General features: G+C 39.1%; 1 pseudogene; it reads left to right on the forward strand.

Annotated features, from left to right (window-relative positions):
* Positions 1–648: 648 nt before the first annotated feature.
* LOC141515986 (glucose-induced degradation protein 4 homolog pseudogene) lies at positions 649–1,362 on the forward strand (annotated as a pseudogene).
* Positions 1,363–25,491: the final 24,129 nt, after the last annotated feature.

Genomic DNA, 25,491 nt, shown 5'->3' on the forward strand with positions numbered 1-25,491 from the left:
TGAAGGCAAATGGAGTTCAACCCCCTTATTGACAGAAGAGGAACCAGGTACAAGGAGGGCATGTGATCTTATGAGCATAGGATTTTAGATCTAGAGGGAAGAGACCCAAAGACTATTTAGTCTAACCTTCCTCATTTTTCAAATGAGAAAATGGAGGCCCAGGGGGGCAAGATTACTTAGGATCATAGGTGTACAACTGTGAAGGAGATCATATTGCAGATAGGGAAACTAAGGCCCAATAAGGGGAAGGTCTCACAGCTAGTGATCATCAGAGGCAGGATTTTTAAAAAAATATTTGATCAGTCTACTTATCATCTTTAGTTCTCACATCATTAATCCATCAATCAATTCAGCCATTTAGTGAGCATTGATTAAGCACCTGCTATATGCCAGTCACTGTTCAAATGCGATATAAAAGGGACTTCCAGCCAAGATGGCAGAGAGAAAACAGGCACAGTTCTAAAGTTTCCTGATCTTTCCCCATCTATCATATGAAACAAACCTCTTAAAAGAAATCTGAGAGCCCTCCCTCCTCCGGATCCCGGGCGGAGGCCACAGGGGCTTCTCCCCCCTCCCCAGCTTTCCCTTCCCCCCTCCTCTCCCTCCCCCTCCCCCACCCCACCGTCCTGGCTCCGGGGGCCCCCCGCGATGCCGGTCCGCACCAAGTGCCCCCAGCCAGCCGGAGCCCCAGCCGCCACCGCCGCCTCCCTCATCCCGCCGCCCCCTATCAACACCCAGTAGCCCGGCATGGCCACCAGCCTCCTGTACAGCGGCTCCAAGTTCCACGGCCACCAGAAGAGCAAGGGCAACTCGTATGACTTGGAGGTGGTGCTGCAGCATGTGGATATGGAAAACTCTTACCTTTGTGTATACTTGAAGATTAAAGGCCTTACTGAGGGCAAGTTTCAGGCTTTTTACCAGCATGCAAAATCATTTAATTCCGATGACTTCGATTATGAAGAACTGAAGAATGGTGATTATGTCTTCATGAGGTGGAAGGAACAATTCCTAGTCCCAGACCATACAATCAAAGACATCAGTGGTGCTTCCTTTGCTGGGTTCTACTACATCTGCTTCCAGAAATCTGCAGTCTCTATAGAGGGTTATTACTACCATAGGAGTTCAGAATGGTATCAGTCCTTAAATCTGACTCATGTTCCTGAACATAGCGCCCCGATCTATGAATTCCGGTGACAATTGACTTTTCAGAACAATAACCAAGTAAAACTGAACTTGGCAGAAAAGATTCCAGTCGATCAGGAAAATTGTGTACCTGCCAGAAGTGGGAGGTAGCATGTGCCAGTCTCCTAAGGAGCAGGTGCCCCAGGTGGCATCTGTGTCAACCCATAGAGCCTAAGAGAAGCGGATGACCAGGGTGGGGGGAGGGGAAGAAGCTAATGGAATTCTTCCTGCTTCTGAATGGCAGTTTAATTTTAATCTGGTTTTTAAGCTACCTTTAAATGCACTTTTCCTTATTGCACAGCTAAAAAAAAAAGAAAAAAGAAATCTGAGCCACAAAACCCAGAAAGAAAATCTAGGAGAAAGAACATCTAGCTCAGGATTTGTCTCCCCCAGCAGCACTGGCCAAATTCGGGCAGGTGAGTCTGGGCTCAGAGGGAGGATCAGCCCTGATCAACCACATTAACAGCTGAATTGGAGCCGGGAGTCTGAGGGCCCAAGTGTCAGACCTGCTGGATCAGCAGCAGGGTTAGATGGCAGGGACTTGAGTCAACTAGGGAGCAGAGGTGCCGGTGTTGGTGCTGTCCCCTGGGAGCTTGTGGACAGGGCTCGGGGGAGAGTTCTGGTGCAGGAAAGCTGCAGAAACCATCCCTGGGCTCCTCTGGACTGAGGAACTCCATTGTGGCTCAGGCCTCTTCCATGAACAAACAATTGCAGATTAATTCTGCCTCAGGCCCAGGTGTGTGAGCAGAAGAACCAGCCCAGCTGAGGAATGACCTCAGGCCAGGGTAAAGCCCACCATTCATTGAAGGCAAAAGAATTCAATAACTCCAACTCCTCCCTTCAAGCAAAGGGAGAAGGCTTCAATCAAGGTCATAGACACTCCAGAGATAGCAACCAACATCTCCTACTGGCCAGCCAGAGAAATTGCACTCAGTGAGTAAAGCCTCTAGTGATCCCAAGGCCCTGTGAACCAGCCCCTCCCCAACTCAAGTTCTAAGCAAAATGAAGAAGGGTCAGCAGAAAGGTGGATCCATAGAAAAATTCTTGGAAGGGAAAGACCCTAACTCAGAAAGACCTAGAACCTCTGAGGAGAATACAATCTGGTCTTCAGCACAGAAAGACTTCCTTGAAGAAATAAGGAAGGAGCTCAAAAATCAACTGGAAAATTTGGGAGAGACAATACCTTGCAACAAGAAAACAAATCCTTAGAAAATACAATTGGACAATTACAAAATGAAAATAAATCTCTCACATCATCAATTGGACAAATACAAAATGAGAATAATTCTCTCAGATCCTCGATTGGGCAAATGCAAAAAGAAAATATTTCTCTCAAAACCTCAATTAGTCAAATGGAAAGCTCTTTCAAAAGTAGAATTGACCAATTGGAAAAAGAGTTGGAAAAGGTTAATGAAGAAAACTCCTCCCCCCAAAAAATAATGGAGTCTACAGAAACTAATGACTCCATGAGACAGCAAGAGTCAGTTAAACAAAATCAAAAAATAGAAAAAATAGAAGAAAATGTAAAAGACCTCATCAACAAAACTACTGACCTCGAGAATGGATTGAGGAGGGGCAACCTGAGAATTATAGGACTTCCTGAAAACACTGAAGAGAAAAAAAGCCTGGAGTTAATATTACAGGATCTAGTGATGGAAAACTGTCCTGATATCATGGAATTGGAGGGCAAAGTAGTTATTGAAAGAATACATCGATCCCCTCCAGAAAAAGATCCTAAAATGAAAACACCAAGGAATGTTGTGGCCAAATTCCAGAACTATCAGATAAAAGAGAAAATCCTGAAAGCAACCAGAAAGAAACAATTTAAATATCAAATAACCACAGTAAGGATCAAGCAGGACCTGGCTGCATCAACATTAAGGGATCAAAGGGCCTGGAATGAGATATTTCAAAGAGCAAGGGAGCTTGGAATGCAGCCAAGAATCTACTTTCCCACAAAGCTGAGCCTTCTCTTCTAGGGAAAAAGATGGACGTTTAACAAAATGGAAGAATTCAAAAAATTCCTGATGAAAAGACCAGAGCTAAATAGAAAATTTGGACATCAAACAGGAGGTTCAAGAGACACATGAAAAGGTTTAAAAAAAGGGGGGGGGTGGTAAAAGGAAAAAAACCTGCTATCCAGTAAGCTGAAACTGGCTATATCCCAGCATGGGGGAAAAGATTCTCATAAATCTTGAGAATTGTAACTCTAACAGAGAGAATATACCTAGCCAGAAATGATGGACATTCATGATCTATCCATGAGACTGCTATATAATGGGACATAACTGGCTTTAACCCCACTTGGGAGAAAGACTCTAATAACTCTCAAGAATTTTAACTCTATTAGATAGAATATACTGAACTAGAAATGACAGACACTTAGAATTTTCTATGACACAGATAGAATTATCTAAAAAGACACTACCTCCTTAAAAAGGGGGACAGGAAAGAGACAGGAGGAGGGATGGGATTGAATGGGGTAAATCTCATTACACTAAGAGGTACAAAAAAACTTATGGTAATAGAGGGGAAGAAGGGAGCAGATGAAAAACACCTGAATCTTCTTCTCATCAGACTTGGCTTAAAGTCAACTTACACTCAGTTAATTTATAAAACATTGAACCTTTCAAGTATTAAAAGCAGAAAAGGGGAGGGGGGATGGAGAAAGGGAAGGGGAGTGGGGGGAAAAGGGGAAATAACAAAAGGAAGGGAAGGGAAAAGGGAAAAAGGGAAAGGGGAAAGAAAGGGGAGGGGTGATATAGGAGGACAAACACACTGAAGGGGGTGGTATTCAGAAACAAAATACTGGGGAATATGGATAAAGTGGAGAAGGGGAAAATACAAACAGAGGGAAGATAGCACGGAGGGCAATAAAGAATTAGTAATCATAACTTTGAATGTGAATGGAATGAACTCTCCCTTAAAACGTAAGCAAATAGCAGAGTTGATTAAAAACCAGAATCCTACAATATGCTGCTTACAAGAAACTCATCTGAAGCAGAGAGATACATATAAAGATAAAAGGTTGGAGCAAAATACATTTTGCTTCAGCTGAAGTAAAAAAAGCAGGGGTAGCAATCCTTATCTCAGACAAAGCAGCAGCAAAAGTAGATAGTGCTAAAAGAGATAAGGAAGGAAACTTTATCCTTAAAAGATACTATAGACAATAAAGTTATTTCAATACTGAATATATATGCACCCAATGGGACAGCACCCAAATTCTTAGAGAAGTTGAAAGAACTACAGGAAGACATAGCAAAACTCTACTAGTGGGAGACCTCAACCTACCACTCTCAGATCTAGATAAATCGAATCATAAAATACACAAGAAAGAAGTAAAGGAGGTAAATAGATTGTTAGAAAAATTAGATATGGTAGACTTATGGAGGAAACTGAACAGGGATAGAAAGGAATATACCTTTTTCTTTGCAGTACATGGAACTTATACAAAAATTGACCATGTACTAGGACATAAAAACCTAATAATCAACTGCAGAAAGGTAGAAATAGTGAATACATCTTTCTCAGATCACAATGCAATAAAAGTCATATGTAATATTGGGCCAAGGAGATGTAGTCCCAGAACAAATTGGAAACTGAATAACCTCATTTTAAAAAATGAGTGGGCCAAAAAACAAATTCTGGAAAGAATTAACCTCTTTATCCTAGATAATGATAATAATGAAACAACATACCAAAACCTATGGGATTCATTCAAAGCGACTCTCAGGGGATATATTATAGCTCTAAATGCTTACATGAATAAATTGGAGAAAGAGGAAATCAATGAACTAAACATGCAACTAAAAAAATTAGAGAAAGAACAAATCAAAAATCCCCAATTAAATACCAAATTAGAAATTCTAAAAATTAAAGGAGAAATTAATGAAATCGAAAGCAAAAACCTATTGAATTAATAAATAAAACAAAAAGTTGGTATAATGAAAAAAACCAGTCAAATTGATAAACCTGTGGTCAATTTGATTAAAAAAAGAAAGAAGAAAACCAAATTGCTAGTATCATAAACGAAAAAGGTGAACTCACCACCAATGAACAGGAAATTAAAGTAATAATTCAAAATTATTTTGTCCAACTCTATGCCAATAAATTTGATAATCTAAGTGAAATGGATGAATATTTACAAAAATATAAGTTGCCCAGGTTAAATGAAAAAGAGATTAAATACCTAAACAACCCTATCTCAGAAAAAGAAATTCAACAAGCCATCATTGAACTCCCTAAGAAAAAATCTCCAGGGCCTGATGGATTCAAAGTGAATTCTACGAAACATTTAAGGAACAATTGGTTTCAATTTTATATAAACTCTTTCGAAAAATAGGGAAAGATGGAACTCTGCCTAACTCTTTCTATGAAACCAATATGGTGCTTTTACCTAAACCAGGAAGAGTTAAAAGAGAGAAAGAAAATTATACACCTATTTCCCTGATGAATATAGATGCAAAAATCTTAAATAAAATCTTAGCAAAACGATTACAAGTTATCACTAGGATAATACATTATGATCAAGTAGGATTTATTCCATGAATGCAAGGTTGGTTCAATAGTATGAAAACTGTTAATATACTCAATTATATCAACAACAAACCTATCAGAAATCATATGTTCATATCAATAGATGCCGAAAAAGCTTTTGACAAAATACAGCATGCATTCCTACTAAAAACACTAGAGAGTGTAGGAATAAATGGACTGTTTCTTAAAATAATTAGCAGTATCTATCTGAAACCATCAACAAGCCTTATATTCAATGGGGAGAGGCTAGAGGCATTCCCAATAAGATCAGGGGTCAAACAAGGGTGCCCATTATCACCACTACTATTCAATATTGTATTAGAAATGTTAGCATCAGCAATTAGAGAAGAAAAAGAAATTGAAAGAATTAGAATTGGGAAGGAAGAGACAAAACTCTCACTCTTTGCAGATGACATGATGGTCTACCTAGAGAATCCCAAGAAATCATCCAAAACACTACTGGAAACAATTAGCAATTTTAGCAAAGTTGCAGGTTATAAAATAAACCCTCATAAATCCTCAACTTTTCTATATATGTCTAGCAAGATACAGCAGGAAGAGCTAGAAAGAGAAATCCCATTCAAAGTAACCTCAGACAATATAAAATACTTGGGAGTCTATTTGCCAAGACAGACTCAGAAACTTTTTAAAAACAATTATAAAACACTTCTCACACAAATTAAATCAAATTTAAATAACTGGGCAAATATCAACTGCTCATGGATAGGTAGAACTAATATAATAAAAATGACAATTCTACCAAAACTAAACTATCTGTTTAGTGCCCTACCAATCAAAATTCCAAAAAATTACTTTAATGAGTTAGAAAAAATTGTAAGTAAATTCATATGGAGAAATAAAAAGTCAAGAATTGCCAGGAACTTGATGAAAAAAAGTGCAAAAGAAGGTGGCTTAGCCTTACCTGATCTAAAATTATATTATAAAGCATCAGTCATCAAAACTGTTTGGTATTGGCTAAGAAATAGAGTGGGGGACCAGTGGAATAGCCTAGGTGTAAAAGCAGGAGATGATTATAGTAATCTGCTGTTTGATAAACCCAATGAGTCCAGACATTGGGACAAAAACTCCCTCTTTGATAAAAACTCCTGGGATAATTGGAAGTTAGTATGGAAGAAACTTAGATTAGACCAACACTTAACACCCTTTACCAAGATAAGATCCAAATGGTTACAGGACTTAGACATAAAAAACAATACTATAAGCAAATTAGAAGATCAAGGACTAGTTTACCTGTCAGATCTATGAAAAGGGGAGCAGTTTATGACTAAGGAAGAGTTGGAGAACATCACCAAAAACCAATTATATGATTTCGATTACATTAAATTAAAAAAGCTTTTGCACAGATAAAACCACTGTAACCAAGATCAAAAGAAATGTAGTAAATTGGGAAACAATCTTTACAACTAATGATTCTAACAAAGGACTCATTTCTAAAATATACAGAGAACTGAGTCATATTTTTAAAACAAAAAGCCATTCCCCAATTGACAAATGGTCAAGGGCTATGCAAAGGCAATTTATAGATGAGGAGATCAAAGCAATCCATAGCCATATGAAAAAAATGCTCTAAATCATTAATTACTAGAGAAATGCAAATTAAAGATTCTCTGAGGTACCAACTCACACCTCTCAGATTGGCCAATATGACCAGAAAGGATAATGATCATTGTTGGAAGGGTTGTAGGAAATCTGGGATACTATTACACTGTTGTTGGAGCTGTGAACTCATCCAACCCTTCTGGAGAGCTATTTGGAACTATGCCCAAAGCACAACAAAAATGTGCATACCCTTTGACCCAGCAATACCACTACTGGGTCTATACCCTGAAGAGATGATGGAAAAGGGTAAAAACAACACTTGAACAAAGATATTTATAGCAGTCCTGTTTGTGGTGGCAAAGAATTGGAAATCAAGTAAATGTCCTTCAATTGGGGAATGGCTTAGCAAACTGTGGTATATGTATGTCATGGAACACTATTGTTCTATTAGAAACTAGGAGGGATGGGATTTCAGGAAAGCCTGGAGGGATTTGCATGAACGAATGCTGAGTGAGATGAGCAGAACCAGAAAAACACTGTACACCTTAACAGCAACATGGGAGTGATGTTCAACCTTGAAGGACTCGCTCATTCCATCACTGCAACAATCAGGAACAATTTGGGACTGTCTGCAAAGGAGAGTGCCATCTGTATCCAGATAAAGAGTCGCAGAGTTTGAACAAAGTTCAAGGACTATTCCCTTTAACTTAGAAAAAAACAGGTATCTTATTGTCTGATCTTGTTACCTCTTAGACGTCTTGTCTCTTCTTTAAGGATATGATTTCTCTCTCATCACACCCTATTTGGATAAAAGTACAACATGGAAACAAAGTAAAGACTGACAGATTGCTTTCTGTGGGGGGTGGCGGGGAGGTAAGTAAGATTGGGGGGAAATTGTAAAACTCAAATAATATCTTTAATAAACATAAATTTAAAAAAATTCTATATAAACAGAAAAAACCAGCCCCTACCCTCAAGAAACTTGCATTCTATTAGGGCACAAAAGAGTCAAACAGTTGAGCAAATAAATCTTATACTGTATAAAAAGTAGTCTTTGTGGAGAAGGCACCATATACTGCTTATGAATTGATTTCCAATGAAATAAGATAAAAACTGCTAGTCACCAAAATGCTGACTGGTCATGTGGTTCATTTTTCAGCATAGGTGACACTGGTCATGGAGAGACTTGGCCCTTAAAAAGAAAAGAAACCTTTTGTTTTAATCAACCCCCTAGCAGCAAATGAAGGGAAGAAGTGCCATGAGAAAGACATTATCCTTTTCTCTTTATCATATGAGATAAAATATTGATGTTCTCTCTCTCTCTCTCTCTTTCTCTCTCTCCCCCCATATGTGCATGAGTGTGTGTGTGTGTGTGTGTGTGTGTGTGTGTGTGTGTGTGTGTCTTTTTCTCTCTCTCTCTCTCTCTAATTCTATCTGGCTCTCTGTTTCTGTTTTTGTCCTCTCTCTCTCTCTCCCAGTCTCCTTCTCCTCTTTCCCCCCACCTTCTCTTTCACTGTCCCACCATTATACCTAGGATAATCATTATTATACCTTAACACCCCCTTTTATTATATTTTACAAATATATCAAATGAGATAATGTTTGTAAAATACTTCAGATAATGTCTGATACATAGTAGATATTTAAGAAATGCATATTATTTTCCCTCTTTCACCTTTCACACTTCTAAGCGTATTAGAGGTGGCCCCTACCCCAAGCTCCTTTTACCTGAGGAATTCTCTACTCTGAATTCCAGAGCTATCATTATAAATGGGAATTTCAACAATGAGCATGTCAGTGCCTGGGTAGACAGCAAGAGCTTAATAAAGGCTTCTTGGATGAATTCAACTTTCTCTCCAGGTAGGAATGAGTGAGCCCACAGATACTCAGAAGTTCAACATTATTGCTCCATGTATCCCAAGCTCGTGATATTAATGTTTGTGTTAATACTCTTCAGGTATGAGGAACAGTCGCTATAAAGGCAAGGTGATGGAAGCTGGAAGGTCATGCAGAAGAAGGAGAAAGTCAGTTCTAATGTGTCTAATTATTATGTATTCGATACTTATGTGTCATCTTCATGGAGATGATTATCTGGTATCTATAGCTAGCTCTAATTTTTCTCCTGAGCTATAATGACACATCACTTTTTATATATCTTGAACTGGTTCTTCCACAGGCATCTCAACTTCAAAATTTCCAAAACAAAACATCATTTTTACCCTTAAATCCTGAACTCTTCCCAACTTTCTTATTGTTGTTGAGGGTACCACCATTCTCTCAGTCACTCAGGTTCAAAACCTTGCTGTTATACCCAATTCTTCTCTTGCACTCACCTTCCATTTAGAAGTGGTTATTTCTATATTCACAATGTCACTCATGTATGTTCCCTTCTCTCTACTTTTACAGCCACTAACTCTCACCTGGACTAATGGTATACTTTGCTAATTTGGCTTCCTGTCTCATTCCTATCCACTTCAACCTATTCTCCTCTGAGCTTCTAAAATGATATCCCAAAAGCTCATCTTTATTCACGTCAATCTCTTACTCAAGAAATTCAAGTGGGTCCCTATTACAGCTTTAACATTTAAGACTCTAGGGGTGGCTAGGTGGCATAGTGGATAAAGCACCAGCCCTAGAGTCAGGAGTACCTGGGTTTAAATACGGTCTCAGACACTTAATAATTACCTAGCTGTGTGGCCTTGGGCAAGCCACTTAACCCCATTTGCCTTGCAAAAACCTAAAAAAAAAACCCAAAAAAACCCATTTAAGACTCTTCCTACCATGACCCTTTCTTCCTTTTCTAGTCTTCTTATAATTTATTCCTCTTCACATCCCTTTATATGGAGTTGGTTCCTTCCCACCACCAGCCCCCTAATGTACCTTGATTCCCTCAATATTTAGATGAAATCCCACCTTTTTTTCTTGATTCTCTACTTCTTTCCCCAAGCAATATCCTTGCCTTTGAGAATACCCTCCATTTACATTCTACAGACCTTGCAAATGTACATTCCCCTCCCCCAGCCCATGCTAACTCTACCCATGAGCTTCTTGAGGGCAGAGACCTTGCTTTGCCCTTGGTTTCCATAATATTTAGCACATTTGAAACTTAGTTGTTGCTTTTAAAAATATTCTGTATTTTCTTGAACTTTAATATTTTATTTTCTCTATTTGCATGTAAAAATAGTTTTTAGCTTTTGTTTTTACAATTTTGAGTTCTAAATTCTCTTCCACCCTCTCTCCTTTTCTCTATCACTGAGAAGACAAGTAATTTCAAAAATGTTATACATGTGCAGTCAGGTAAAGTATATCTCCAAATTAGTCGTGATGTGAAAGAAAACAAACCAAAAATCCAAGAAAAACAAAGTCTTAAAAATAGTATGCTTTGATCTGTATTTAGATTCTGTCAAAAACAGACTGGCATATTCTCCTCTCTCAGCAGAGCTGAGGGAATGGTTGGAGCATCCTGAAGCCACTCCAAACTTACCTGTTACTACTGATGCAGGGAAAAGATGAAGAGGACTGTAGAAATTGGGTGGAGATGTAAATTGACTAGAAGTTGAGAATTATGATTGTAACAAAAACAACTGTAATCTTAAAAGCTTCTTGGGTGGAGACCCTCCCCATTCTTGATATACCACTGATTCATTGTTTAATGTAAAATTTGTATCCTGATCTCCTTAGGCTTTACCCTCTACCTAATTCCAGGTCCAGTATAGAGGAAGGGAGTTCACATTTTGCCCCCGGATGAGAGGCAAAGCATAAAAACCTGATCTGGACTCCAGCTCAGGGCCACAGTCTTCTCTACCAACCTGTAGCCCAGTCAATGCTGCTAGGCTGTTCTTTTATCTCTCTCTCTATCTCTCTCTCTCTCTCTCTCTCCCCCCCCCCCTCCTATGTTTAGTAACCTTTTAAATAAATTTTTGTTTGATTTCCACCCATGCTTTCCTGAGTCTGAATAATGATTCCTCATAGGCAGAACTGAACTAAAGTAGCCAGTGGCTACACTACGCTGATTAGTGGAAAGGAGAAATTAACTCTAAATAGCAAAAGAAAGGAGACTATTCTTACTGGAACATAGGAAGAATTAATCTATGTAGTAACAGTTCTTGCAAGATACAGATGCTCCTTAGCGAAAGACACCCTGAACCATCATTACATACAAGATTATGTGATAGAAGACCCCTGCTCCTCCTCTCTAAGTCCTGATAGGTCCTCATCATTGGGGGTGCATCCTAGGACACACCCTCCCCTCACTAAGCAGGTGCACCTACTTGAGCTAGCTCACAATTTTCACCCCCCTTCCCTCACAGAAAGGCAACTTGAAGTCTGGTGAGGGGCTTCATTTAGCTCACAAATTAGTCAAATTCCTTTCTGATTACTTTTCCCTTGGTCTATCCTTCAGCTCCCTGTAGAACAGACTGGCATTTTTTCAGTTTCCACAATGAATGGATATACTTAAACATTTAATAATTACCTAGCTGTGTGATCTTGGGCAAGTCACTTAACTCCATTGCCTTGCAAAAAACAAAACAAAACAAAACAAAATGAGTATACCAATATACTCCTGCTTCTGTTCCCTTCATTTTATGTCAGTTCATCTAAATTTTTCTAGGTTTTTCTGAAAGCATCCTGCTTAACATTTCTTATAGCTCAATAGTATTACATCATAATCATATACTCTATTTGCTTTACAAATATTGTCTTCCATTTACCTAAAAGCAATAAAACTTCCTGGATGCACTCTTCCAGCAAATATTGACATCTACTAGACTATGTGGTTCTAATTGGAAGAGACAGACAAGATGTGAAAGTGGCAAAGTAAATATGTGGTACAGAGTGTGGGACTGATCATGGACTCGTCCTCTCCAAGCTAAATATTCACATTAAACTGAAGCTTTGATCCCAAGCAAAATGACCACCAGAAGAATTAATGTCAAGAGATTAGAGTGCCTTTCTGAGTGGGAAGAGTTTGTTGCTAGCTTGGAGGGAAAACTGAGCCATGACTGGTTTGATGAAAATGATGGAGAAATACAGAAGTTGATAAATGAGAAACAAAAGTTCCACAAGGTTTACCAGCAGGATGGTTCAACCATTTCTAAGAAGGTAGCATTTAATTCCATTGGGAAGCTTAGAGAATTGCAGGACTCTTATTTCAGTAAGAAGGCAGATAAAACTCAGTTTTTGCATAGTAGAAATTCAAAGTGTTTTATGATGTTCTAAATGCTACTTTTGGGCCACAGACCTATGGTACATCTCAACTAATTCAGTGCTGATGGAGCCACATTGATTAGAGAGAAATGGGTTTCACAGTGCTCCTTCACTTTCACAGTGCTCTTTAACAGACCATCTTCAATCAATGCAGAAGTCATTGACCATTTGCCTCAAGTTCAAGCCAATCTATCCCTAACTGAAGTTCCAAATGAAGAAGAGGTTTTGAATGCCATTAGGCTCCTTTTGTGGGAAGTCCATCCAAAAGTTGACTGAAATTTTCCAAGTTATATGGCATAAAGAGGTTATCCCCCAAGAATTCAAAACTGCATCCATTGCCCATCTCTTTAAAGGTAGAGGGAATAAATTGCCCTGTGACAATCACAGGGGCATTTCTCTTTTAGTTATTGCTGATAAAATTCTTGCCATAGTCCTTCTTAATAGGCTGATCCTTCACCTAGGAGATGGTCACCTCTCTGAGAGCCAGTGTGATTTCAGAAATGATCAAGGAACAGTCCATATGGTGTTTGCTGCCTGACTACTCCAGGAAAAATGCCAGGAGCAGAACAGAGGTCTGTATACAACATTCGTAGAACTGACCAAGGCCTTTGACACTATCAGTCACAGGGACTTATGGGAAATCATGTCAAGATGCCCAGAAAAGTTCATCAGTTTTGTACATCAGTCTCATGATGTCATACTTGCCCGGGTTCTGGAGATTGGATGATGCCCTTGATATTTCCCGGTCACTAATGGAATCTGAATCATTGTTCCCATGCTTTTTAACATGATTTTTTCAGCCATGTTATCAAACACATTCACTGAGGATGAATATGGCATCAAGAGCAGCACTGTTGGCAAATTATTCAATTTGAAAAGGTTACCAGTGTGGAGGGAATGTTGGTGCATGATCTTCTGTTTGCAAATGATTGGGCCTTCAATGCAGCCTCTGAAGCTTAGATGTAACAAAGTATGGATCAATTCTCTGCTGCCTGTGCTCATTTTGGTCTAACAATGAACACCAAGAAAATACAGGTGCTACATTAGTCAGCACCATACCATCCATATGTGAAAGCATCAATTATAGCAAATGGAGAAGTTTTGAGTACTGTGGACATGTTCACTCACTTTAGCACTGTCTTTTCCAAGGAGGTACACATTGACCATGAGAATGACACATGAACTGACAGAGCTAGTTCAATATTTAGAAGGCTTTGGAAAAACGTGTGGGAAAGAAGAGTGACCACCAAAATGAAGGTCTATAGAGCCGTTGTGTTGACCCCTTTGCATATGGCCCATGAACCTTGGACAATCAACCAGCTCCAGGTCAGGAAACTGAAGTACTTCCATTTAAATTGTCTTAGGAAGATTCTGAAGATCACCTGGCAGGAGAAGATACCAGACACTGAGGTCCTTTCTTGAGCTAAACTGCCTAGCATTCCAACATCACTATGGAGACTGCAACTACAATGGGTTGGGCACATTATTAGAATTCCATAAGGATGCTTGACAAAAAGACTATTTTGTGGAGAACTCACACAGATCAAGATCTCAAGATCAAGAGCTCACAAGGAGGTCAGAAAGTGATACCATGACACCCTTAAGAAATTCAGGCCTAATTTACAGTATTGGAAACACTGGCACAGGACTGCCCATCATGGCATGCCATCATCAGTGAGGGTGCTACGCTCTATGAGAAAGGTAGAATTGAAGCAGCTCAAAGGAAATATGACACACACAAGTTTAGAGTAAGCACCCCAGGTTATCACAAGAACTATTTGTGTTCAACCCTGTGGTAGAGCATTTCAAGCTCGTTTTGGTCTGATCAGCCTTAGTTGGACACATTATAATTTGTCTCCAACTTAGAGATATCATTTTGGTTTTCTTCAATAACAAAGGATAAGAATCAACCTTAGGAACATTCTGAAGATCACCTGGCAGGAGAAGATACCAGACACTGAGGTCCTTTCTTGAGCTAAACTGCCTAGCATTGCAACATCACTACAATAGGCTGGGACATGTTGTTAGAATGCCAGAAATTCACTTGCCAAAAAAGACTATTTTATAGAGAACTCACACAGGGCAAGTGCTCACAAGGGGATCAGAAGAAGAGATACTGGGACACCCTAAAGGTCTTTCTTAAGAAATTTAGAATTGATCGTACAGCATGGGAGACACTGGCACAAGTCTGCTCAGCATGGCATGCTCTGCTCTCTATGAGCAAGGCAGAATTGAAGCAGTTCAAAGGAAATGAGATATATATATAAGAATAGAGTAACCACCCCAGGTGTTTACTAGACAACTTGTGCCCGACCTATGGTAGAGCATTCCGAGCTTGAATTAGTCTGATCAGTCATAGTCAGACACACTGTAATTTGTCTCAAAAACAGTGATGTCACTCTGGTCTTCTTAGATAATGAAGGACAAGAACCAAACAACCATATCATATTTATTCAGCTATTCCCACAATTGATGGACTTCCATCTTCATTTTGAATTCTTTGCTACCACAAAAGGAGCTGCTATTTCCTTTTCTTTTAAAGGAATCTCTTTGGGATACAGATATAGTACTGATATCACTGGTTCAAAGGGTATGCACAGCTTTATTGCCCTTTAGGTTTAGTTCTAAATTGCTCTCCCAAATGGTTGGATCATTTCTCATCTCCACCAACAGTGTCTCAAGTTTCCTGCATCCTTTCCTACATGTCATTTTCCTTTTCTGTCATATTAACAAATCTGATAGGTGAGTTGTTTTAATCAATAGTGACTTGGAGTATTTATTCCATATGACTGTATATAGTTTTGATTTCTTCACCTGAAAACTGCTTGTTAATGACCTTTGACCATTTATCAATTGGGGAAAGCATGTATTCTCATAAATTTGATTCAGTTCTTTACATATTTGAGAAATGATACTTTTATCATAGAAACTTGCTGTAAAACTTGTTTATTCTCCAGCTTTCTGCTTTCCTTCTAATTTTGGCAGCATTGGTTTTGTTTGTGTAAACCCTTTTTTAATTTGATGTAATTAAAACTATTCCTTTTATATTTGGTAATGTTCTCTATCTCTTGTTTGGTCAGAAAGTCTTCCCTTATCCATAGATAAGATAGGCAAACCATTCCAATCCCACTAAATTGCTTATCAACCTCTATGTCTAAACCATATACTCATTTTGACCTTATATTGATACATGGTATGAGGTGTTGGCATATATCCAGTTTCTGTCAAATTGTTTTCTAGTTTTCCCAGCAGTTTATAGTAAGTAGGTGCTTTTAAATAAAAGTACTCATTGACAGACTAATAACTATTGTCCCTTCCTCAATTTTATGTTTAAGTGTTATGCAGATTATCTGGTTTAATTTGGTCTCTTGCCAAGCTTTCCTAAAACTCATTTCTCCCTTCACTGCTTTTCATTGTTTCCTGAGGCAATGTGGCTCATAAGCTTATCCCATTCTTCTCAGTAATGTTTTGCAGATGAATTTATGTTCCAAACTTATGTTGTCCTTGGCTGCTCTGCTTTATTAGAACTTAGGGACACAAATTAAATTCAGAATTGACTTTAGAGGCTATAGAGTCCAAAGGCTTCATTTTACAGATAAGGCAATTCATGCCCAGAGAAGGTAAGTAATGTCTTCTTTGTCACACAGATGTTAAGTTGAAGAACCAAGATTTGAACCCAGATTTTCCTGACTCCTAAAGTCATTGTGTGATACTACCTCTGATAATATGAAGGCAATGGTATATTATTTAACCAGGTGAAATGATGAAGGTAAAGAATTTAAAAAATCATGGTAACATTTGAATAAAATCCCAGAAAAGAGGGGAGAATCAAAAGAACCATATATACAGACCTAAAAACATTCAAATGAATCTGTGATCTTACTGGTTTGGATGCTCTTTCCAAGAAAGCATGCCTGCCCATCCAATGATTTGTCTATGTCCTTTCATGAACTCACTCATCTTAATTTTCCTTGTTTTCTCCTGACATTGTAAGGATACCAAAGGAACTCTCAGGCCATCCCATGGTATCATTGCTACCACATAGCTAGCCCACCTTCTTTATCAAGGACACATTTCCCAGATGACATTCTTTGCTTCTGTTTTTCTTGAAAGTTCCTCATTTTATAATAATTCTTACCTACCTTGTGCTTCTCCATTGTATTCTTATAAGTGCCATTTTTCTTTTTTCATAGTCATACACATTGTTGAAGGAAGAAAAGTGGGGTCATTGAAAAAGTTGATATATATATGAAATTTTGAGGGGTTTCTATGGAACAGTTGCCAAGATTTATGTATTATTTCATTATTTGCAGAGCACCTTATCCAGATGATTGCATGTGAGTCCTACCATAACCTAGGTAGGCATGGGATATAGATTTTTTCTTATTTTATAGATGAAGTTGTTGAATCTCAGAATGGAAATGTAAATCCTGAGCTAAGGTCCTTGCTCTCCCCACTTTCCATTTCTGTCTCCTCATGGAGCCTCCCAGTCTTTGTCTTATCACTTCTTAATGCATGTTCTCTGATATGTTTTAGCCATCCTTCCTTACATCCATCTTTAACTTGGATTAATATTGAGTATAAGGTAAATTTTTCCTCCACACCAGGACTGTTTACACTCAGCATATCTGCAAAAGATTTTAATATGATTTAATTATCAAGGTCTTTGTGGAATTTTTCAGCTTCTAGTACAGATGTTGGCCCATAAACTGCAATTATCTTGAATTGTTTATTTCAGCAATATTTATCACATTTTGCACTAGGATTAACAGCATCAAACAAAGCTTAATTCTGGTTTTCTGCATTCTTATCATCTGCCTTTCCCTACTGTTCTGTGGTGTCCACAAGGGATGTTTATCTTCTTATGTTTTATTTTTTCCTCATTTTGAGGCACAATAAAGTGGGAAGAACAAATCTCAGAGGCAGTCTTGCTTCTTACCATCTTTGAATCCATAATGAAGCTAAATCTACCACCAGGTAGCTAGATGTCACAGTGGATAGAGTGCTGACTCTGAAGTCAGAAGGAACTGAGTTCAACTCTGACCTCAGACACTTACTAACTGTGTGACCTTGGCCAAGTCAATTAACCCTGATTGCCTCACATCTATGGCTATCTCCAGTTATTCATTTCTGGACACTGGTCCCAGATGACTCTAGAGGAGAAAGTGAGACTGATGATTTAGCACAGCATCCACCACTGAAATTCAATTCACATGCTTATCATGACATCATTTCCCTGATGTCATGGTCTTTGAAAAATGAAGGACAAAGAAAAATATTAAATTTGCCACTTCTTTGATTCTCTCTCCAAGAAGACCCTGAAGACAGATAGTCTCAGTATCCAATCTCATGTTTGTGGGCAGAAATCTGACCATCTGACCCATTCTCAAAATCTTTATCTTGGGAGGACTTGATGGGGTTTGTGCTCTACTGACACTTCTCCACCTTGGGAAAGGTTTAAAAAGATTTTAGAACATAACAAGTCAATATTAAATAGTGCATATGATGTGCTAAGTGCTCAGGATACAAAGAGAAAAATGACAATGGAGTCTGCCTTGAAGGAACTTATGTTCTGCCAAAGTGAGAAAATGCATTTAGGTTAATGGTGGCCAGATAGGGCCATAGCAGAGGCAGCTCTTGAAGAAGAAATTGCCATGCTGTTCCAGGCTCACTGGCAAGATGGCTTTGATCATCATCCAAGAAAGGAAAAATGGAGTCAAGAGGAGGAAGGCATGTGTGCTGTGGCAAGAAGGATGTTGAGGAGATGGCAGAGGAGAGTCACCAGACCATGATATCAGGGTCACATGTGAAGTATTCATTTACCAAGTCCTCAGGGGCCTTGGGTAGGAGGTGAAAGGATGACATGATCTCTATTCAGGTGTCAAGGTCACTGTCATAAAGATGGTGAAGGAATAATGAGGGAAGGTGAAAATTTCATTTACTCTAAATTTATAAGTTATTCAAAAATGAGCTGTTTAGCATTCCTGTGAGATTTTTAACATCCTGGGCCACTACAAAGACCTTGTACACAAACTGTGGAAAGGGTCATTTGTCACTGAACACTCCAAAAAGCTGGATTTCCATCAAAGATAAATCAGTGAATGAATTTTGCCTTTAAAAAATAATTTGCCATAATTTTTATCTAGGTAGAAAACTCTTGATTGTATGGAAAATGTGATGTAATTGAGAAAATTTTCATTTTCCAGGAACCTGGGAAATAAACATTTTCCTGGAATCTGGGACATAAACAAGGTAATCCCAGAGGGACTACAGAATAATAGTTACAAGGGGTTAATTCCAGGATCAGGTTCTGTTCAGTGTGGTAGTGAGCCTTCCAAATATGGGCTGTCCTTAGGAGATTATAAATATTACTCATTTATCCCTCAGGTAAGGGCAGCATGGTAGGAACTATAAGGAGATATAAGCATCTCATGGCAGACATTTTTACCTTGATTAGTGGTGTTAAACAAGACTTTGATCTATTTTTATCATCTGCCTCCCTGTTCCTTTCTAGATTTCCTTCCCAGACTGAGATCTAGACATCAGAAGCCTAACAGCCACCAACTTTTGGGAGAGACAGCTCAGAATGGATAAGGGTGGTCAAGGCTGCCAAGATCATTCAAACTGGGTCTGTTTTCTTATATCTAGCAGACTCTCTTGCTATGGAGAGAGGAAGGCTTTATTCTCTTCTGAGAGAAGGTCACCTCTCACAAATTGGGGTAGTGTGGAGCTATCATTAGCTTGGAGGAAAAGAAACAACAAAAATTTTCATCATCCAAACTGAAAGAAAATAAACTTGCTCCAGAATGTTGATGGAATAAACGACAATAAGAAATGCTTAGTTTCCCTTACAGGAAGCTTTCAAATGCATATGATAATAGAGCAAGTTATGACCTATGGCCAGATGAAGCACACTCTCCTCCATTCAGGGATGATGATCTGCCCTAGCCTGAAAGGATTAAGTTTTTGAGCTACCACTCTCATCTACATATCACTAATTAGTTTATCTATGCTCTTTAATCTGATCTGATGACTGCTTTCATCAATTTATATGTAATTTACCTCATTTTGCTGACCCTTTAAAAGTTTACCTTGCCTCAGTTCAGTTGCCCATCTTCCCTTGGGAAGCTAGCCCACTCTTGGATAGCAAGATTCCTCAAATAAGCTCTCCTGCATCTATGCCCTTCCTTATTTCTTTCTTATGGCAGTGACTGCTCCTGTTGCTGCTTCTGCTTCTGCTGCTAATCTCTCTCTTCCCTTAGTTTTTGCTAACTACAGCAATACCTAAACTTTATTTTTATTTTTTGGTTCCTAAAGTCTTCTAGATCAGAGTGGACCTTTTAAGTGAATTCTTTTTCATTTGCTCTTTCCTTTAGCCAGCCACATTTGTTGACAATACATCTACTACTCCCATTTCTCTTCAGGTTCCCCCTCTTTTTTGACCAAATGCTCTTTCTCTTTGGTTAATTCTACCCACATTTCTCCAAGATGTCCCTAGAAGTTTTAGATAGAGACCTAATCTGGTCATAGGAACCATTCTATTATTAGACACCTGGTGATTCCTGATTAGGAATGAGTTGGGAGTTAGAATACTAGCTACCCATTGAACTCTGATTTTGGTGAAGTAATCATTAGCATCCTTGAATGCTAATGATCAGATTAACTAAAAAGACTCCACACCAAAGCTCTGGAGAAGAGAAGGAAGTGGACTTAATAAAAAGCTTTAGAGAGGGCACTGACCCTTTTCCCACACTAGGAAGCAGATGTGTGGAGATCATCATTGATTTAGAAGCTACAAGTCCTTGGAAGGGCAATGGGGATGGGGAATAGAGAGGACAGTAGAATCATGTCACAGGGGTGAGGAAATGGGGAATTCCTTATCTTTTTCCCCTGTTTATTTGTGGATATGTTCTTTTGCCTACAAATGTTCCCCTAATGTGTCTTTTATGTAAGACTGTGCTGACAATGTGCCTGAGGTTTTGAAGAGGAATGGCAATAATGAATTTCTCTCCTGGTCCCTGATGTTTATATCTAAAGCTTTTCTTGTTCCTTGGGTCAGTGCCAGAGGCTGGGAAGCTTTGACAGGCTCAAGCCAGGGAATTATAGCTCCTTTAAGTCATCTGGACAATGTATCTTAAGCCTGGATAAAATCATCTGGAAGAAAATAGTCAGCCAGTGAATTCAGAAATGCTAACCTCCCTGCCCCCCCCCAACCTCCACTACATTCTTGAAGGTAATCTCACTTAAGCACAATTCAGTTCAGCCCTCTTTGCTGGGTGCTGTGGTTTCAAAATTAATCTCTGCCTTCCATTCAGCTGGGTGGTGGGAGGAAAGATACAACAGACACCCAGAGAAGAAAATAGAAAATATTTCCTTCAGAATCAAGAAAGCTCTAAATCCCTCATCCCCAAGTGAGGAGAGAGGGCATTGGGAGCCTGGGTCAGCCTGAGCAAAGGCATGGTGATAGGGGCAGCTTGGTGGTGCAGTGAGTCAGGAGGATCTGAGTTCAAATTCAGTTTCAGACACTTAATTATTACCTAGTTGTGTGACCTTGGGCAAGTCACTTGATCCCACTGCCTTGCAAAAAAAAGGCATGGTGATGTTAAATTTGGGGAGCAGGGTGCAGGTGAAGAGTACCCTATGGGGAATGGACTATAGGAAACACAGGGTCAAAGAAAGATTGGAACCCAAGTCTCAGTCAGTCAGTGCCAACTCTGTCTCAAGCAATGGTGCTAAGTTCTGGAGTTGAAGATGGACTGTGACCAGGTCATAAGGGTGGGTGCCTGGCATCATGTTAGTACCTGAGCAAAGGATGGATCCTAGAGGGCAGAGACCCAGGTGGGGAGGCTGGCTAGGAGATGATTGCCTGTCCTACCTCTGGCCAGTGGAGAGCAGAGGCAGAGGTAAGATGCATGAGATCAGGCAGCCATCTAAATTGGGATGAGCTGGGGAAGGCTCATCAGAGGTGGTGAACATCAGAAAAGAGAAATCATAAAACAACAACAGTAATCTCAAACTTTCTTATGGTGCTACTATGAGCCAGACCCTCTGCTTTACAGTAAGGACCCCATATCAAACCTGCAAAGGAGAGGCTATTATCACCACTTTACAGGTGGGGAAACTGAAGCAAAGAAAGGTGTTAGTGACTTGCTCAAACTCATGTGACTGGTAAACTTAGGAGGCCAAATGCAGTCCAAAGAAAGAAAGATAAGGGGCAGCTAGGTGGTGTAGTGGATAAAGCACTGGCCTTGTAGTCAGGAGTACCTGGGTTCAAATCTGGTCTCAGACAATAATTACCTAGCTGTGTGGCCTTGGGCAAGACACTTAACCCCACTTGCCTTGCAAAAACCTAAAAATAAAAAAAAAGAAATCATGAGAGGAAAAGAACAAAACAAAACCAATTTTAAAAATTGAAAATAGTCAGCCTTGGTCTTCATTCAAACTCCATAGTTCCTTTAGTAGATGGAGATGGTATTTTCTATCACAAGTCCTTTAGAATTGTTTTTGATCACTGTCCTGCTGAGAAGGCCAAGTTCATCATTGTTAGACATTCACAATTTTAAAAAATGTGACTATTTACATGCCAGTTTCTCTTTGTAGGTTCCCCCCCTATTTCCTAGGAAATTAGTCTTGCTCACAAGTGAGCATGTCAAACCTAAATGAAAGTTGCAGTCATACTAATGGGGTTGTCAATCACTGCTTCATTTGACACTTTCTGGGGACACCACAACTGTGTAGACCAGTTTCTGTTTCCATGAAAGGATTAGCAAATGATATTTTCTTACAGTTTGCCCATTTATCAACTTGGGCTTGTCACATCAAATGTGGCTGTTAGATGTAGTCCTGGGAAAGTGTGAGGATTTTCTTGTCTCCCTCTAAGACTTGTGCAAATGGCTGGCTGAATTTAGAATATTTCAAACCTAGCATCCTAATTTCATCAATGATTCCATTTTGACATGAACAAATTATATGTTTTTCTTGTGAATTGCTGTGTATTGTGTAAGACCCATTGGCTACCAGAAGGGGAAGAAAAATGACATTTGCTTATGAAAAACTAATAGTAATTTCATTATCATACCTTCCATAGGAGAAGAAACAGTTTTTCAGATAAACTGTTAGGGCAGACACAGACTATTTGGAGCACCAGATAGAGAATTGCCTCCCAGCTCCTCTCCATCCCCAGGGAGGGACCTAGAGGACCTGTTTAAGGATAGAGCAATGATTGGGGTAAGGATACCTGAAAGGAATTGTTCTCCATCAGCTCTTTTAGACAGGTAATTGTTTTTAGGATTTTGAAGTTTGTAGCTGGCAAGTCAATTGTTTAGGACCATGGGAAAATTATTTAAGAATTATTGGGTTCAAATATGACAGAAAGATGGATGATTTGAGTTTGGAAGATGAGTCACTGACCACTAAGGATCTCTGATTTGAGTCACTGGATAAAGTTAAGAAGGCAGTAGGAGACGGGGTTGGATGCAGCTATAGGACTGGAGGTAGTGAAGTGAGCCACTAATTCCTGCTTCTGGGGAGACTGGCAGGTACATGAGTTTGGAGTTGACCTCCATAGGCTAACCTTCCTGGGTGATGACACCAAGTCTAGCATCCACATGGGGATTCCCTCAGGGCAGAGGGCCATTTGCCAATCTAGTGATGGGCAAAAAGGCCCAGATAAGAAAAATGAAGCAGGTTAATGTTTTCATGTCAACTGGACCATGAGTATCCCCTGAACTGCCCCCTTGAGTAAGATAGGAACACCCCTCAAACAAACAATAAAAAAGCAGGGCTAAGAAAATAGAGAAGTGGAAGAGAAAACAGGAGTCATAAAAAGTCAAGAACAAAAGACCTAGAAGATATCTGGCTGAAAAGGTGACTCTTCAGCTGCTGGGCTAGGAATCTGATGATTGGAAGATGGCCTTTGATCTGTCAATTCTCTGGGAAAAGGTTGGAGCTCTTGTTGGGATTTCACTGGGAGTGAATTTGATCCAGATCAATGGGGTGAGCTATAGGTGGTACTGCTCTCTAACAGTTGACATAAGGGATACCAGGGATGGCTGGGTTGCCTTTTATTGCTTTCTGTTTTGAGGAGAAACAGAAGAGGGGAAAAACAAACTTTTCATTTATTTTGTTGTGAAATGGGAGAAGAGACCTAGAGTAAAAGTATAAGGTAGAATCCCCTGATATTTCTGGATCTCAGGAACTTGTCACTTCTCCAACTTAAGGGAATGTTTTGTTACTGAAAGAACATAACCACGCAGCTAGGTGGTACAGTGGAAAGAGCACTGGCCCTGGAGTTAGGAGGACCTGAGTTCAAATCCTACCTCAGACAATTACCTAGTTGTGTGATCTTGAGCAAGTCATTTAACCTCTTTGCCTTGCAAAAACAAAACAAAAAAAGAGCCCAACACTTTTTCTCACTGCCTTGTCAAGTGTCTATGAATGAAGAGAGCTTGGCACTACTTTGTCAATTCAAGAACAGAAGCACTAAATAATGAGGGCTGAATAGATTAGGCAAAAAGTGGTTTTATATCATGTAGATTATTCCGAAAGGACCAAGAACCTCAAGACTTAGTCCTTAGTTGTGAGTTGCCCCATGCAAGTGGTTTCCCCACTCCTATGTCTCCTATATCCAATGTCCTATGAATATTCCATGTAATGATGGGAAAGAATGCCCCAGGGTAGGGGATAGAATATGATTTAATTATTCCTGTTTTTCATCTTTGTTTAAGTAGCTTTGATTTAAAAATTTTGTACAAATATTATAGCTATTCCTTGTTTTATCTTAGAATAAGTAAAGATATTTTTTTTATTTTTCCTTATTAATAAATGTGTTGATTGATTTTTTTTTGTAAATGAGGTACCCATCAGTTGAGGTTCAATAGGAATGTATTACCTCCTCCACCACTCTATACCAGGATCTTTAGAGTAACCAGGAATCCCAGGACTTCCAATATAAGGTTCAGTGAGACAAACCAGATAGGAAGGGGGGGGGGTTATACCATGCCCTAGGATACATGTTTATATCTTTCAATGAATAGTGTTATGTTCCTTTAGCAAACATTTATTTGGTTCTCTTCGAGAAAGGACAAACCATATTTATTCATTTATTTTGTAAAGGATACTATATTCAGTATTGACAAAGATAAAACATTTTGAAAACTGGAATTTATAGTGTGATAGAAGTCCTATTAAGCCACAACTACAAATAAATACAGCACATAACATTACATGATGAAGGCATTTGAGAAGGGCAAACAAAATTGAGAGATGAGAGTTTTGGGGGACTAGGATGATTAGAAAGTTTAAAGGAAAGAGGTGGCATTTCAGTTGCATTTTAAAGATTGGATAAGAGCTCAAAGGAGCAGCTGGATGGTGTAGAAGACAGAGAACTAGGCCTGGAATCAGGAAGACTCATATTCATGAGTTCAAATCTACCCTCAGTCTCTAGCTGGATGACCCCTTGCAAATCCCTTGACCCTATTTGCCTCAGTTCCTTATCTGTCAAATGAGCTAGTGAAGGAAATGGCAGACCATTCCATTATGTTTGTACAGTAGTGGCTGACACTCTATCGTCCTTTTCTTTGCCAAAAAAACTCCAAATGGGGTCACAAAGAGTTGAAAATACTGAACAATAGTAACAAAGACTTGTCATTGAAAAAAAGGCAAGGAGGCTTTAATTCCATTTTTTTTTTGATAAGAAAGTATAGAAAAATTCCACAGGTCAGGAGAAAGTTTTAGGCATTTTCTGTTTGATCAATTGAAACCTTTGTGTGGGCAAATATGGCCTCGGCTTTTGGGATTCTAGAAATGATTTTGCTTCAGATTTTTAAAATGCTTGACTATTCCAGGCTTTGTCTGCTCATTTCTTTCCTTGGCAGTTATCTCCCCAAACACTCATTTGCCTAAATAAAAATGATTTGTTTGCACAATGGGCTTTATTTCCTTTGGAGATTTCACGCTGCAGGGTTTGGGAAAATAGATGGTGAACATGCAAATACAAGTATACCT

This window comes from Macrotis lagotis, chromosome 3 (assembly GCF_037893015.1).
Source record: "Macrotis lagotis isolate mMagLag1 chromosome 3, bilby.v1.9.chrom.fasta, whole genome shotgun sequence".
Taxonomy (NCBI): domain Eukaryota; kingdom Metazoa; phylum Chordata; class Mammalia; order Peramelemorphia; family Peramelidae; genus Macrotis; species Macrotis lagotis.